The sequence below is a fragment of the Sciurus carolinensis genome, chromosome 5 (genome assembly GCF_902686445.1).
Source record: "Sciurus carolinensis chromosome 5, mSciCar1.2, whole genome shotgun sequence".
In the NCBI taxonomy this organism is placed as follows: Eukaryota; Metazoa; Chordata; class Mammalia; order Rodentia; family Sciuridae; genus Sciurus; species Sciurus carolinensis.
In genome coordinates this window covers 17,392,160-17,406,576 of record NC_062217.1, presented here as the reverse complement: position 1 = coordinate 17,406,576, position 14,417 = coordinate 17,392,160, and the positions used below count along the sequence as shown (strand labels likewise).

The 14,417-nt window shown below is 33.7% G+C and overlaps 1 protein-coding gene and 1 non-coding gene across 2 annotated transcripts in view; one reads left to right on the top strand and one right to left on the bottom strand.

Moving 5' to 3' along the window:
* Positions 1–14,417, top strand: part of Gpc5 (glypican 5) — a 1,347,364-nt gene that overhangs the window by 1,268,196 nt on the left and 64,751 nt on the right. The window lies entirely within an intron of this gene.
* On the bottom strand, positions 12,723–12,829 carry LOC124985965 (U6 spliceosomal RNA). The gene has a single exon (XR_007108900.1). It is a non-coding gene; the product is annotated as a U6 spliceosomal RNA (small nuclear RNA).

Below are 14,417 nucleotides of genomic sequence, written 5' to 3'. Positions count from 1 at the left end.
GTGTCTGTTTAGGGACATTTGTTATGTGTGACAATGAGAACTGGGCTCAACAATTTTCCAGATACAAGGGTAAGCAAGGTTGGTGCAGGCAGATATACTGTAATTCTTTTTTTTTTTTATTTCCAAGTCTGAATCAGCTATTGAATCATTTACTTTTATTTTTTCCTTGCTGGAAAATTAAATATTCTCCATATTGAGAATTTTTAGAGTATTTAAGAAAATTATTCAGTTTGCCGTGTGATGATTGACCTACATTGTAATTCAAGAAAACTCACTTCTCAGGATATAAAATTTCAAGACATTCAGACAGGAATATTATCTCAGCTGTTTGTGGGATTCTCGTATCCCTTCTTAATTTAATCTTTAAATTTCATACTAAAGATGAGGTACGATTCTCTTGCTACAATTATTAACCTCTGCAAACTAAAACCTCATTTTCAAATTAGGCACTGGTAAATGTTTCTTTTTGTGGTATTGAAACATTTCTAATTTGTGATCAGACAAAAACAATGAACACTCAAAACTTGAAGTTGCATTAATTGAATTATGAACACATATTGCTATGAAAAACCCTAAAAGTAGCTTTATGATTTGTAACTAGTAACTGCTCTAAGTGAACTTCAGTCCTAAAATACATGCCATCCCAGATCCCTCTCCTTTGTCTTTCCTTCGACTCCAAAAAAGATTGCATATAATTCATCAGAAGCAGGTAAATCACAAAAATCTCCAAAAAAGATTTCTGCTTTCCTCGGTAGTCCACTTGAGTACTTAGCAAATCCGATGATCAGATTTTGATTTTTTTCTGATCAGTGAAACAAAAATCACCCTTGTCAGGTACTTCCCCTTCTCTGGGATAATAGAAGTCTTAAGTGTCCTTGACATGTAAGTGAGCAGGTAGCTCACCTAATGGTTGATTTCACATGCTCACTTTACACATACCCATCCTCCAGAAAATATTCCTCTCACCCACTTAAAAATCCCAGATTAAGCTACTGGGTCCAAAGAAACACATTAACATAAAATATTTACATGTCAAAGAAGAAGTCTTCTCTCTGAATTTATTCACTTAAAATTATTTAACACCTCCATGATTTAGGCATCATTCATTGTTATATTAATACATATTAGATAATAAGGTAAATAAATCCCCTTCATTGTTATATTAATACATAATAGATAATAAGATAAATAAATCCCTAATGTGATATATATATATATTATATATATATGTATATATATGGCAAAGACTGTTGCATATGTCTTCTCTAACTTAACATCGTTAACAGAAGGAGGGGACCAGCAATGCCTAAGAAACACATTTAAAACCCAAAACGTTGAAACTTAGCAGAATCAGATGAGAAATGAGGAGTGAGAGGTGTTTATAGATGACAAGCTTCAGTGGCACTCATTAGGTGGACCTCTAATTCATAATTTTTTTGTCCACCTTATTGTTGATTACTTTCCAAATGCCTGGGTTTGATTGTTCCTGTTAATACTTCCATGTACTCATTCCAATTAAAGAAACCACCCGTCCTACCTTCTCACACTGTTTTTTCAATGTGTATCATTTGCTTTTTATTTTCCTTTTTATTTTCCATTTCACTGTAGTTTAATATGCATTCAAGTGATTTATGCTTCTGGGAAGTGGGGTGAAGATGAAAGAAATGCAGAAGACAAAAGTTCAGCTCTGGTCCAAGTTTTCAATTTCACTATTATTATATTGCTAAAATTTAAGAATTTTTCTGTGCTGATATGTTAGCTAGCCCTTCCATTACTACCACTTCCAGTTCCAGAGATGCAGTATCAGCCCTTCATTTTCAACTTTTGGCTAATCCATACTGATAACCTCTATCACATTTTCCCCCCTTCTTTGTAAGGTAAAAATCTCAAAACCATTATTGACTTTGATCCTTGTATTATTTACAGCAGGGTCAAATCTCCCACACACCTGACAAAAATAGCCTGCTTGCAAAAGCAATCCTTGTGAATAATAACAAGCATTTTAATCACTTGTATTCACAAAGGAATTTGCATTAATAAGTTTCCTTTTGAGAACCCAAGAAAGGTACATCATCCCTCTCCTAGTACAAACTACTTGGCCTCTCTTCTTGAAGACAGGAGGGTCATTTTACAAGAACCAAACACACATCACTCCTTAAGTTATTTTGCTTAAGCTAGACTCTAACTACATAGCATTTAAGATGTTTCTTTGTGAGATAAGACATGTCACAGCAATTCATAATTTGTGATGTTAAATGTTGCCTGTCAATTCTCAATAATAATACCCTAGGTTGGTTATTTGGCAGAGGAGGGAGGTCAAATTCAACAACGCTAAAGCAATACCTTTAGTGTTCTTTTAACCATTTCTAATCCCCTTTAAAAGATAACTGCACAATCTCTGTATTGTAATAAATGTCAAAATTTATTACTAACAAGACTCTAAGGCCATCTCAAACTTAATAAAACTCCCCATAATTATTCTTGACTTCCAGATGTGACAAAAAAGAAAGAAAAGGAAAAGAGAGAATTTTTTGAGGAGCAAATGGTAGACATATTTTATGTAAACATTGATTTATATGTATCTAGTCAATGATTGAAACAATGATCTATATGTAATAATGTGTAGTGTATAATATAGCAATAAATTATACACATAAACATACAATCTCTCTAATCTATTTTAAAAATTGATGGTTTTTAATACACTTGGTTTTTTTAAATGCTACTTATTACCATTGCAAAGTATTTAGGATCTGACAAAATGAATAGTTTAAAACTTTTCAGTCCACGTGATAACTGAAGCACAGCATTTTTACCAAGGTATTTGGAAACTGATGCTCATGATTAACACTGCCAAAGAATTTCCTGGAACGTGGGCTCAAATAGTTTAAAATTTTGGACATGTCTCCCCTAATTTTAAGTACCTTTGGAAAAGTAGAAAAAGAAATTCTGTCATTTGCTGGTTTAACTTGGCTGGAATTTTTTTTTTTTTTTTACAGAAACCACTTTCATCAATAGATTAATGTTTGTTAAGCAAATAAAAACATATATTTTAGAGCTAAAACAAAAGTAGTCCTCAAAAAAGAAAGTACATCTAAATGTGCTTTAATCAGTTTAAGTGTTTTGTAAAACTAATGCCAATTTGAACACTCTGTCCGTAATGGGCCACTAGTAGGCCCTTTCTATAATTATGAGTAATCAGAGCTCAAATTATAAACTCTGCCAAGGTCCAATTTGAGCACCCACTTTCTTGCCTTAAGCAATCAAACTATTCGGCCCAGTAACTCCATAATGCTGTGATTTTTTAAAATCTCCAAATTGAAAATTCCAGGAACTTCCTTTAGTACCTAATTCCCTTTAGAATTCAGAAGTTTTTTCTTTTGTGTAATGTCTATTCCCCTTTTTTGTGGTATTAACATATAAATTCTTTGCCCTAGTTTCCTTGAAACAATGATTTATCAGCTAAAGTCTTGCAACAACAGCTTTCTCTTCTTTAATTTTATGTCTCTACACATTTTCCTTCACAGATTTTATTTTCCATTCATTTGATTGTGTAAGTTTTCTTTCATCTGAAAAGAGTACAGATACTCTCACTTTGTATTTTAAAAGGCTCTAATATCTATGTTTTGAACTACTAAGTGGATGGTGAGTGTTACTGGGCACAGCAGTTGTTCATTGTTTCCCTTTACATCAGTTTGCTTAGCATCATGAAGATACACTCACTCCCACCCAAAGAGTCATCCATTTTGCCCAGAATTATGTAATCTAAATCAGTCCAATGAAATGCAGACTTTTCTGAATAAGAATACCAAGATTAGTTTTGGAACAAGAAATAAACTCATGGTGTAGATAGCTGGTGGAAAAACCCAGGTTCTCCTGAGAGGTGAACTGCTATTGGGTCCAACCATTTTCTCTAACCTGACCAGGATTCTCGGCAGTTAACAACTGGTAGTTTGTAACCAACAAAATGCATATGGCGCACATGAACCATCAAGTAGAATATGTAAGGTAAAACAGAAGATTCCTGTCCTATAATATTTACTACTGAAACCTCTGTTAGTTCACTTGGGTAAGAAAATCGCCATTTATTCTATGAGGAGGCAGCGGTGCATGAGGGTGAAGAAGGACCTTCCGCAGAAGGCACATGTGAGTGGAGAACAGTTCATCCATTTATTGTTGTACTGAAGCAACTTGCTTCATCTTCTTCAGTCTCAGTTTCCTGATCTGTTCAGTACCAATGCTTATAACAGTATACAGTGTTGTGAAAAATCAAAAGAGAAGAATATAGAAAGTGCTTGTCTCACTATCTGAAATTAAGCAAGCACCTATGTTTATAATTAATACTACCATGGTTTACTTTTATGCTCTCAGTGGAGAATTTGTTTCCCTATAATTCCCATACACAAAACCAGAATTCAACAGTGGGTAACACTATAGAAATTATTTAAATAAGGAAAAACAATAAGAAGAAAAGGAATCATATTTAAAAACCAAATTATAGGGGCTGGAGTTGTGGCTCAGTGGTAGAGAATCTGCCCAGCACATGTGAGGCACTGGGTTCAATTCCCAGCACTGCATAAAAGTAAGTAAGTAAATAAAATAAAATAAAGGTCTTGTGTCCATCTACAACTAAAAATATTTTTTAAAAAAACCAAATTACATATATTATGTATAAGTATAACTTGCTTACAATATTAGTTTATGGAGAAGATATGTATAAGTATAACTTGCTTACAATATTAGTTTATGGAGAAGAATGGATATTTTTTTAGTTATGCTTTGAAACTTGAGGTGGATTATCAAAATCAAGATTAGAGTCAGCTTTCCAGTGGTCACTACTCCACTGGGTGCTCTCAGTTTGAGGCAAGATTCCTTGCGTTATTCTTCTGGTATTTGTTGGCTTTGTATCGTTTTGCCTCCTTGTCAAAATTCAGTGTTGGCTGCATGAAAGCAACCGGCATTTGTTTCTTCTGGCAAAGAGAAGTGGCAGGAGAGTGGTTGGGAGAGCTGTTTATGGAATAACTCTGCATTGGTGAACGTTTTTGATCTCTCGGCTTTCATCCCAGTAAAAACCACGAGGGAAGTAGCAAGCAGCAAAAATTATTTCCTTTATTGTAAAATTGCAATGGTAACATGATTTTTTTTTTTTTTTAATAAAAAGTGCCTGTTTGCAAAGACAGTACGACCAACACCACTTTTGGTCCACTCATATGTAATGCTGGACAATTGTTTTGCTTTTCTCCTGAATGTCCCAAGGTGCCAGGTATTGAATTTAACTAATTTATTCCAAATGGGTAATTGATTTGGAATGTGAAAGCAGTTTTGCATATAAATATGAACTGTGTCAATAACATTTCAAAATTATTAATCATTTAAGTTTTTATTTAGGAATTGCATGGATTGATTAGTTATGTTAACAAATGCATCATTTATCGTTTGGCACAAACCCAATGTTATAGGAAGACAGCTTATGTTTCCAATACTGCATATACTCTTTCACCAAAATATATATAATCCTTAAAAGAAAAATGAATAAAACATTTTTAGAAATCTCCTGTATGAGTTTTATTACAATCTTTCCAATTTCTCATATCAGAGGTGGCTTACTTCCATGATTTCTTTAAGTCTTTCAAAGAGAATTGCTTTTCTCCTTAGAAACATTAAACACACACAGACAACACCAAATAGCACATCTGCTTTTTTAAAAGTTTGATATATTCTTTTAGTTTTCTTATTTAGATATATAAAATGTAGGTAAGTTGTAGCAAAGAGTTCTATGCTTAGGGAAATATCAACCATATTTTCCTTTTACTTAGTATCATTAGAGATGTAATCATAATTGTACTGGTGCTGGTATGTCTACTGAGTGAATTAGTTTCATTTCAAGACCAATTACATGAAGGTTTCATTGTCAAGGGTCACAAATTGTTCTCTGTTATCTGTAGAACTCAAATTATGGTTGAAATTTTGCAAAATAAACACCGCTCTTTTCTAATATGATTACTTAAAATGTTCACATGAAATATGTATAGCTAAATTAAATAGAAAAATTCAGTTCTAACTAGGAACTATCTTACATGTTATCTGAAATTGTTTGCATTTTCCATCTTTTTATATTTCATAAAATTTTGACAGACTCTTTGGTGTGTTTTCAAACTTTTCCTTTCAGCTTGTTTACTTATAAGGACTATACTGAATGGCATTTCCTTCCAAATCTTACCCTTGGAATTGTTACCTATTTAATTCCACCATCTTAAATGTCTTAACTGAGACCATTTCTTATCTGTAGCTGGTGCATTTTTCAGAAGAAAGTCAAGCTACTACGAACTCAGTATTCTCCCCTGTACTTTCCCTTTTATCCTATGCTTACACATTGCAAATACCCAAAGTATAAAACTAAATGATAGGCTATCTGAGTTTTAGAATTAGATTTTTATCATCTGTCTGTTCTTGGGGAAAAAAAAATCACGAAAGTTCATATAACCTTAGTTTCCTCACCTATGAATAATTCAACAGATGGTTACTCGAATGGTTACTCTATTAAGCTATTACATATTTGAGAGAAAAAAACTGTTACACAAATACTGCTGGCATCCCACTGATGAAAGCAATATTTTCATCTTTCACATGACTAGTTTGATGAGTTTCCACCCTTCTGATAGGTCCTGAACAGGCAGTGGGCATGGCCACGGGATGATGGAGACTATCTTCAGGACACACTAGCATCTCACAGAGCATGTTCACAGGTAGCATGCTAATTCACATTCCTGGGCGGTGGGACGTGACCTTCAGACAAAAATGAAGAGGTTCGCTGAGAGGTGGTCAGAATCAGAGCCCGGACTCAGACCCAGGGTCTCTACCTTGGAAAGCAGGTAGCACTATGTCCCTTCTCCCTCTCTCAAAAGCCATTTTCAGTGTTGATTCACATATTACTTACTTGCGATTTTTAATTTTTTTGTTTTCATTCTTTGAGTTCCATTTAAAAATATTCCCCTCATCTATTTAAATCATTTTCATAATTATATATTTTCATTTTTGCATATGAAAAACCACCATAGCAAACTATGATATTTAAAATATGATAAATGGTTTTGCATAAAGGATGACAAGCCCTTGAAAAACTTAAAGACGGTGCAGACCCGCTTATTGCTAAAGTGTGTGTCACTGTGTAATGTTAACATCAATAAAATGGATTAATTTTCCCTAAATAATATATTCAAGTAGAGAAAATTCTTCCATAACATTTATTTAATGAAGGAATAATTTCTTATTACAAAAGAGATCCCATTTATATTTGTATCACATTATGATTGCCCCCTTCTACCTTGCAAATAAAGCCCTCAAAATCCTATATATTTATTAATTAAAAACCTTTGTACTTTTAGAACTAATGATAATTCTACTAAATAATCACAAGTTGTGCCTTTATTAATCACTACTACTAAGAAGCTGATATTAACCATAAAGATCATCTTTATATAGTAAGTTATTAGAAAAGAATTAGTCTCATAAACTTTTCTAGGCCAAACACAATTTTGCAAAGGATGATCTATGTAAATAAATCAGCTTAGCATAAACATTATCTCACAAAGTAAACTTGAATTTTACTTGCTTAATTTATTTTTTTTAAGAAGTCTGTCTGGAATGTAATTTTTTCCTGTGGTAAAATATATGTAACATAAAATTTACCATTTTATTAATTTTTAAGGGTATTATTTAATATATATTTAACCATGGCCATAATGTTGTACATTCTACACCAGTTTGTTTCCAAATCTTCTGCATTACCCCAAAAAGTAACTCTCTGATAATTAAGAAATCATTTCCCCCTTTACATTTCCCTCTGCCCCTTAGCAGCCTTTTAATCTACTTTTGGTCTCTATAAATTTGCCTTTTAGATATTTCCTATCAGGGGAATCCTATAACATTTGCCCTTTTGTTCCTTGCTTATTTCACTTAGAATAATATATTTTTAAATTTACACACACATTTTAATATTCATTTTGTTAATGAGCCAACGAAATTTTTGTAAGTTTCAGTATCTACAAAACCTGAGGTCATCTGCCTAATTCATATTAGTTACTAAGTAATAAAACTAAAATGCCAATAAAAACTATATGAATATATACATAGACATACACCTAAATATATATGTACATATATACAAAAGTATACATGAATGTTAAAATGACCAATATTTTTCTTAAATTTATATTCTGAGGGGCTGGGGAGATAGCTCGGTTGGTAGAGTGCTTGTCTTGCAAGCAAAGGCCCTGGGTTCAATGCCCAGCACCGCAAAAAAAAAAAAAAAAAAAAAAAAAAAAAAAATTTATATTTTGAAACAATTCTTATAAAATTTCTGAATTTAGACAAATTACTCCATTTTAATAAGATGAAATACTTTACTCTTTTTATAGTACTTTAATTGGAATACAATTGAACATTTTGTATTCTTTGCATATAATCACTCCTGTAAGAATTTGTTCTTTTTAGAGATATGTGACAGTAGAGTGTATTTTAACATACTATACATATATGGAGTAATTTTGGGGGGAAGGGGGTACCAGCGATTGAACTCAGGGGCACTGGACCACTGAGCCACATCCCCAGCCCTATTTAGTATTTTATTTAGAGACAGGTCTTACTGAGTTGCTTAGCACCTCGCCATTGTGAGGCTGGCTTTGAACCTTTGATCCTCCTGTTTCAGCCTCTGAGCTGCTGGGATTACAGGTGTGGGCCACTGTGTCCAGCTGGAATAATATTTTTAAGGTTCATCAATGTATTGGAACTTTGTTTCTTCTCCTGGTCAAATAATATTCCATTGTAAGTAGATGCTTCATTTTGTTTATCCATTCAATTGCTAATGGACGCTTTGTTCCATTTCTTGGCTACAGAAAATAATACTTCAAAGGACATTGTAGACAAGTATCATCTTTCAATTCTTTGGAATATATTTCTGAGTGGAATTGTTTTAATTGTTCAGTCATTTAGTAATTCCATGTTCAGCTTTCTGACCTGCTGCCAAACTATTTTCTACAGTGGCTAAAACATTTTATGTTCCCAATAGCAATGTGCAAAGATTTCTTTCTCTACATACTTGCCAACACTTATTTTTCCTTCTTGTTATTTTTTATAATAGCCATCATAATAAAGGTGAAGTATTATCTCATTGTGTTTTGGTTTTGGATTTGCATTTCCCTAGTAACTAATGTATTTGAACATCTTTTCATGAACTTTTGGCCATTTTGTGTTTATCTTTTTGGAAAAATGTCTATTCAAGTTCTTGATTCACTTTTTCATTTCACTCTTTCAATGTTTCATTGTAACATTGTTGCTGCTGAATTGTAGGCATCATTTGTATATACTGGATATGTTAAAATATCAGCTATTAGATTTACAGTGTTTACTTTAATTCCATGTATTTTCTTTTCACTTTCTTGATATGATTTGACACAAATTTTAAATTTTACAAATGCTTTGACATATATTTTCCATTTCATAACTTCCAGTAAGTATATTTTTCTTTTATTACCTTTGCCTTTTATGTCTTATCTATAAGTCCATTGCCACATTCAAGGTCATGAAAATCAAAAATCTATCCCTCTACTTTATTCAAAGAATTTATATTTTAAGCACTTTTCAGTACCAGAGATTGAACCCAGGTGTGATTAACTACTGAGCCACATCCCCACACATTTTTATTTTGAGACAGGATCTCATTAAGTTGCTTAGAGTATCGCTCTTTTTTTTCTGATCTGGCTTTGAACTTGTGATCTTCCTGCCTCAGCCTCCTTACCCGCTGGGATTACAGGTGAGCACCACCATGTCCAGCTGTATTTAAGTTCTTATGTTTAGGTATTTAATCCATTTGGAGTTAATTTTTGCTTATTATGTGAGTCATGTGTTCAACTTCATTGTTTTTCATATGAAAATTCAGGTTTCCCAGTGCCATCTGTTGAAGAAACTATTCTTCTTGGTCTAACAGATTTGAAATCCTTGTCAAAACCAATTTGTACTTTATACCTGAACTCTCAATTCTGTTCCACTGGTATGTACATCTAACATTACGTATGCCAATATCACAACGTTTGTTTTAGTCAGCTTTTTGCTGTTGTGACTAAAAGGCTAGACGAGTACAATTTTAGGGAAGTAAAGTTTATTTGGGGGTGCTCACGGTTCAGAGGTCTCAGTCCATAGATGCTAACTACATTTCTTGAGGGTCAAGGTGAGGCAGAATGTCATGGTGAAAGAGTGTGGTGGAGGGAAGCAGCTTACATGATGATCAGAAGGCAGAGAGAGAGATTCCACTCACCAGATACAAAATATATACCCCAAAGGCACACCCCCAATGACCCACCTCCCCAACCACACCCTACCCACTTTCAGTTGCCACTTAATTAATCCCATCAGGGGATTAATTCACTGATTGGGTTAAGGCTTTCATAACCCAATATTTCTCCTCTAAATCTTCTTGAATTGTTTCACACATGAGCTTTGCGGGGACACCTAATCTCTAAACCCTAACGCCATTTTAATTGTCTTATCTTTATAGTATGTTTTACAGTTAGGAAGTATGGTTCCTCCAATTTCTTCCTCTTTTTCAAAATTATTTTGAGTATTTGGAGCCCACTATAAACTGAGAATTGGCTTTCTATTTCTGTCTACACGCACACACACAGGCACAGACACACACACACACACACACACACATGCTTTTAGAAGTTTAATAGTGATTGTTTTAAATCTGTAGATCACTTTGAGTAGTATTGACAACTTAACTTTATTAAGTCTCCAGCTATAAACACAATTTGTGTATTTTATTAATATATATCTTTTTAATTTTTTTCAGCAGCATTTTATGGTTTTCAATGTAAAAATGTTTCATTTCTTTGGTAATATTTTTCCTACTTATTCTGTTCTTTGAATGCGATTGTAAATGAAGTTGTTTTCTTAATTTTATTTTTGGATAGTTCATTAATAGCATGCACAAATATGATCCATTCAATATAATATGGCACACAAATAGAACAAAGAAAAAAGTTGACATGATTATCTCAATGTACATAGAGAATACATTCCCCAAATCTGACAAACTTTATTGACTAAAAGAAAATCAGAAAAGTAGAAATATAAAGAAACTTCCTGCATATGAAATAGGGCATTGACAAGTCCTCTGCTGATAGCATCACACTCAATGTTATGTGCCTGGAAGCTTCCTTGCAAGATCAGGAGCACACTGACGCCCACTTTCAGCACTGGTCCAAGTGGAAAAGAATAAAGAAGAGAGACCCATACTAGAGAAAAAGATAAAAGGAACCTCCGTCCCTGTTTCACAGATAACATGATCTTATGCATACAAAATCCTTAAAAATCCCCCAGAAAGTTAGTAGACCTAATAAATGAATTCAACGAAGTTTTAGAGTTCACAATAAACTTAAAAATCTACTGTGTTTCTGTACATCAGAAACAAATAATGAAAAAGTAATTATTTTTAAGGCAATACTTGCTTTATAAATGCAAACTTTAAATAGTTTCAAGTTCTCTGAAGACTCATTTCAGAATTGCAGAGGCATGTTTGTGTAGCCCTAGGATGGCGGCTGGCGTTGAGCCAAGAGGTGGCGCATAGTTAGTGTTAACACGGCGTGATCTACTTTTGCCTAATTAGTTGATGTCTCCTTTGTGCTAGTGGTCAACAGATATTCCTCATTCTTTCTTGATTGGTACCTTGGTGCATGCTCCAACTGTACTACTTAATCCTAAACTGATTGACTGCCTTAGGTATATAAGACACACACCTATAGGAAGCACCTCAGATAAGCAGCACCTCTAGATGGCAGAACGCGCAGGTTGCAGATTGCAGATGGCAGAACGTGGGACTAAGCAGACAACTCTAGATTGCAGAATGAAGGTTGCAGGTCACAGGACACACCACTAAGAAGCACCTCTGATAGAAAGCACCTCTGATAGCACGCACCTCTAGCACGCACCTTTAGGACGCAGGATGCAGGACGTACCTCTAAGAAGAAGAAGCAGACCTCTAAGAAATAGCTCCTCTGAAAGCTGTAGCCTCTCTGAAAGAGTAGCACCTCAAAAATTAAGCAAAGTCTCTCTTCCTCTAAGCAAAGTCTTTCTTCCTCTCAAAGCCTCTTTTCCTCTAAAAAGCTAAAAGTAAGCAAAGCCTCTCTTCCTCTATAAACTGGAGAATAAACAAGTAAGAAAGAAAGCAGACCACTAGATAAAGATAATAGAAGTAGTTCAGTTCCATCCCACCTCCGATAAATTACTGCGAGATTGTTGCTGCGGGCGGCAACACAGAATGTCTCTAAATAATTCATCCTTGATTTCCCAAGTAGGTGCTAAACAATCTTCTGAAATTTAATGCACTAATTATTGTGGGGGAAAGTGGATTTTTTCCTATCCTATAGGAAAAATGATAATAACCTTAAAAGACTCTTGTTTTAAATCCTGTTCTTTCAAAGCTTATATTGCAGGATAATATGACTGCATTTGATATCATCCTTATGATGCAGGACTAGTTTGTTTGCTCTGTCTGGATGTCCTGTAATGCTAGTCATCAGAACAGTGGCAGAAATCAATCTCATTCTATTTTGTTGGGAAAAGATTGAAATTCATTAAGAAACTGATGTATTAAAATAGTTGTACACAATCCAAAATAATGTATTTTTTTACTTGTTAAGATGAAATTCTTACTATTCTTTGTTAAAAAGATGGAACTCTTCAGGAATTTGCACGTCATCCTTGCACAGGGACCATGCTAGTCTTCTCCATATTGTTCCAATTTTAGTATACATGCTGCTGAAGTGAGCAAAAAATAAGGTATTTTAAATAAAAACACTGTACTTACATGGAATTCTAATAAATGTAAATTCCAGTGCTCCATAAATTTTCTTTGAGTTATCATCTCTTACTGAGCATTCCCACGGTTCCTGCTGCTGTCCTTTATTCCCATAATTCCAAATTACTTTCATGTAAATACTTGGATCACATTTATTTATAGGAATTCCTCAGCATGAAGCATCGAGTGAGTTTAGTTACACAGTGACCGGTGTGTGCTCGGGCGTATGGAAGATGCAAAACACACAATAGTATTGGTCAAAACTTTCTTCAGTGTGGTATAAACAATGACATCTTCATCAAAATATTAGAAACTGTCAAAAATGTACTAGTGTTGTACATTGAGAACTGCAAAGCTCGCTGAGAAAAAAATAAAGATCTAAATCAGTGGAGAGAAGTACCCCCCTCCTGTTCTCAGAGTCAATATGAAGAAGTCCACTCATCCTAAATGAACCTGCTCGTTCAATAGAATTGAAATCAAATCTCCTGTAAACTTTTGTGGAAATTGACAGATTCTCAAATCAATGCAGAAGTGTAAGGAACTTAAAAAGTCAAAACAATTTTCAAAAAAGGTTAAACTGGAGACCTTACACTACCTGACTTAAAGAAAGAGGTAGTAATTAAGATTGTGTGTGTATTGTATCAAGATAGAAAAATAGAGAAAAGGAATAGAATTGAGAGTGCAGATCTAAGACTGGTTGTCTTTTAACAAAGATGTAAGGGCAACTAGTGGATTAAAAATAGTATTTTCAGGAATGATCCAGAAACAATTGTACATACATACAAAATTTAATCCATACCTTGTACTATGTGTAAAAATTAACCCAAAATCTATCGTAGACCTATTTAACCCAAAATCTATCGTAGACCTAAATGTAAAACCCCAAATTACAAAACTCCCAAAGAAAAGATAGCACAAAATCCTTGTGAACTTGGGTTATACAAAGACTTCTTAGATATAACAGCAAAAACAATCCATTAAAGAAAACAATAATTATGAATAGACTTTACCAAAATTAAGACCATACATCTTCAACCAAGATCTTGAAACTACCCTTCTCTCTTAGTGCTAGTAATATTTCAAGTTCACATGCATATATTAAAATATACATTATTAAATTGTACCCTTTAAACATGCACAACATTTGTGCACATAAACATATTTTGATAAACATGTTTCTTAAATTGTGTACTTTAAACATACATACTTTAAATATATCAAATACAGATGTTTAGAAAATTTTCTCACAACCCAAATCTCAAAGCATATTTGGAGCAAATCTATTTCGTATGAAAAACAATAAGCAATTTTACATCTTAGGAAGCTTAGGAACATTCAACATATATTTATCTAACAAAAATAACATGCCAGATATGATTCTAGTTCTGGAGATGCATCATTGAACAAATTAAATAATGTTTATTACATTTGGAGTTTAATTCTGATGGGACAGATTGACAGTAAAGAAAGAAAAATGTGTAGTATATGCCTCGTAGCAGTAAGTGCTTTGAAGGAAATCAAACAGTACAAGGAGGAAAAGTGAAAGGAACGGGACAGCCGT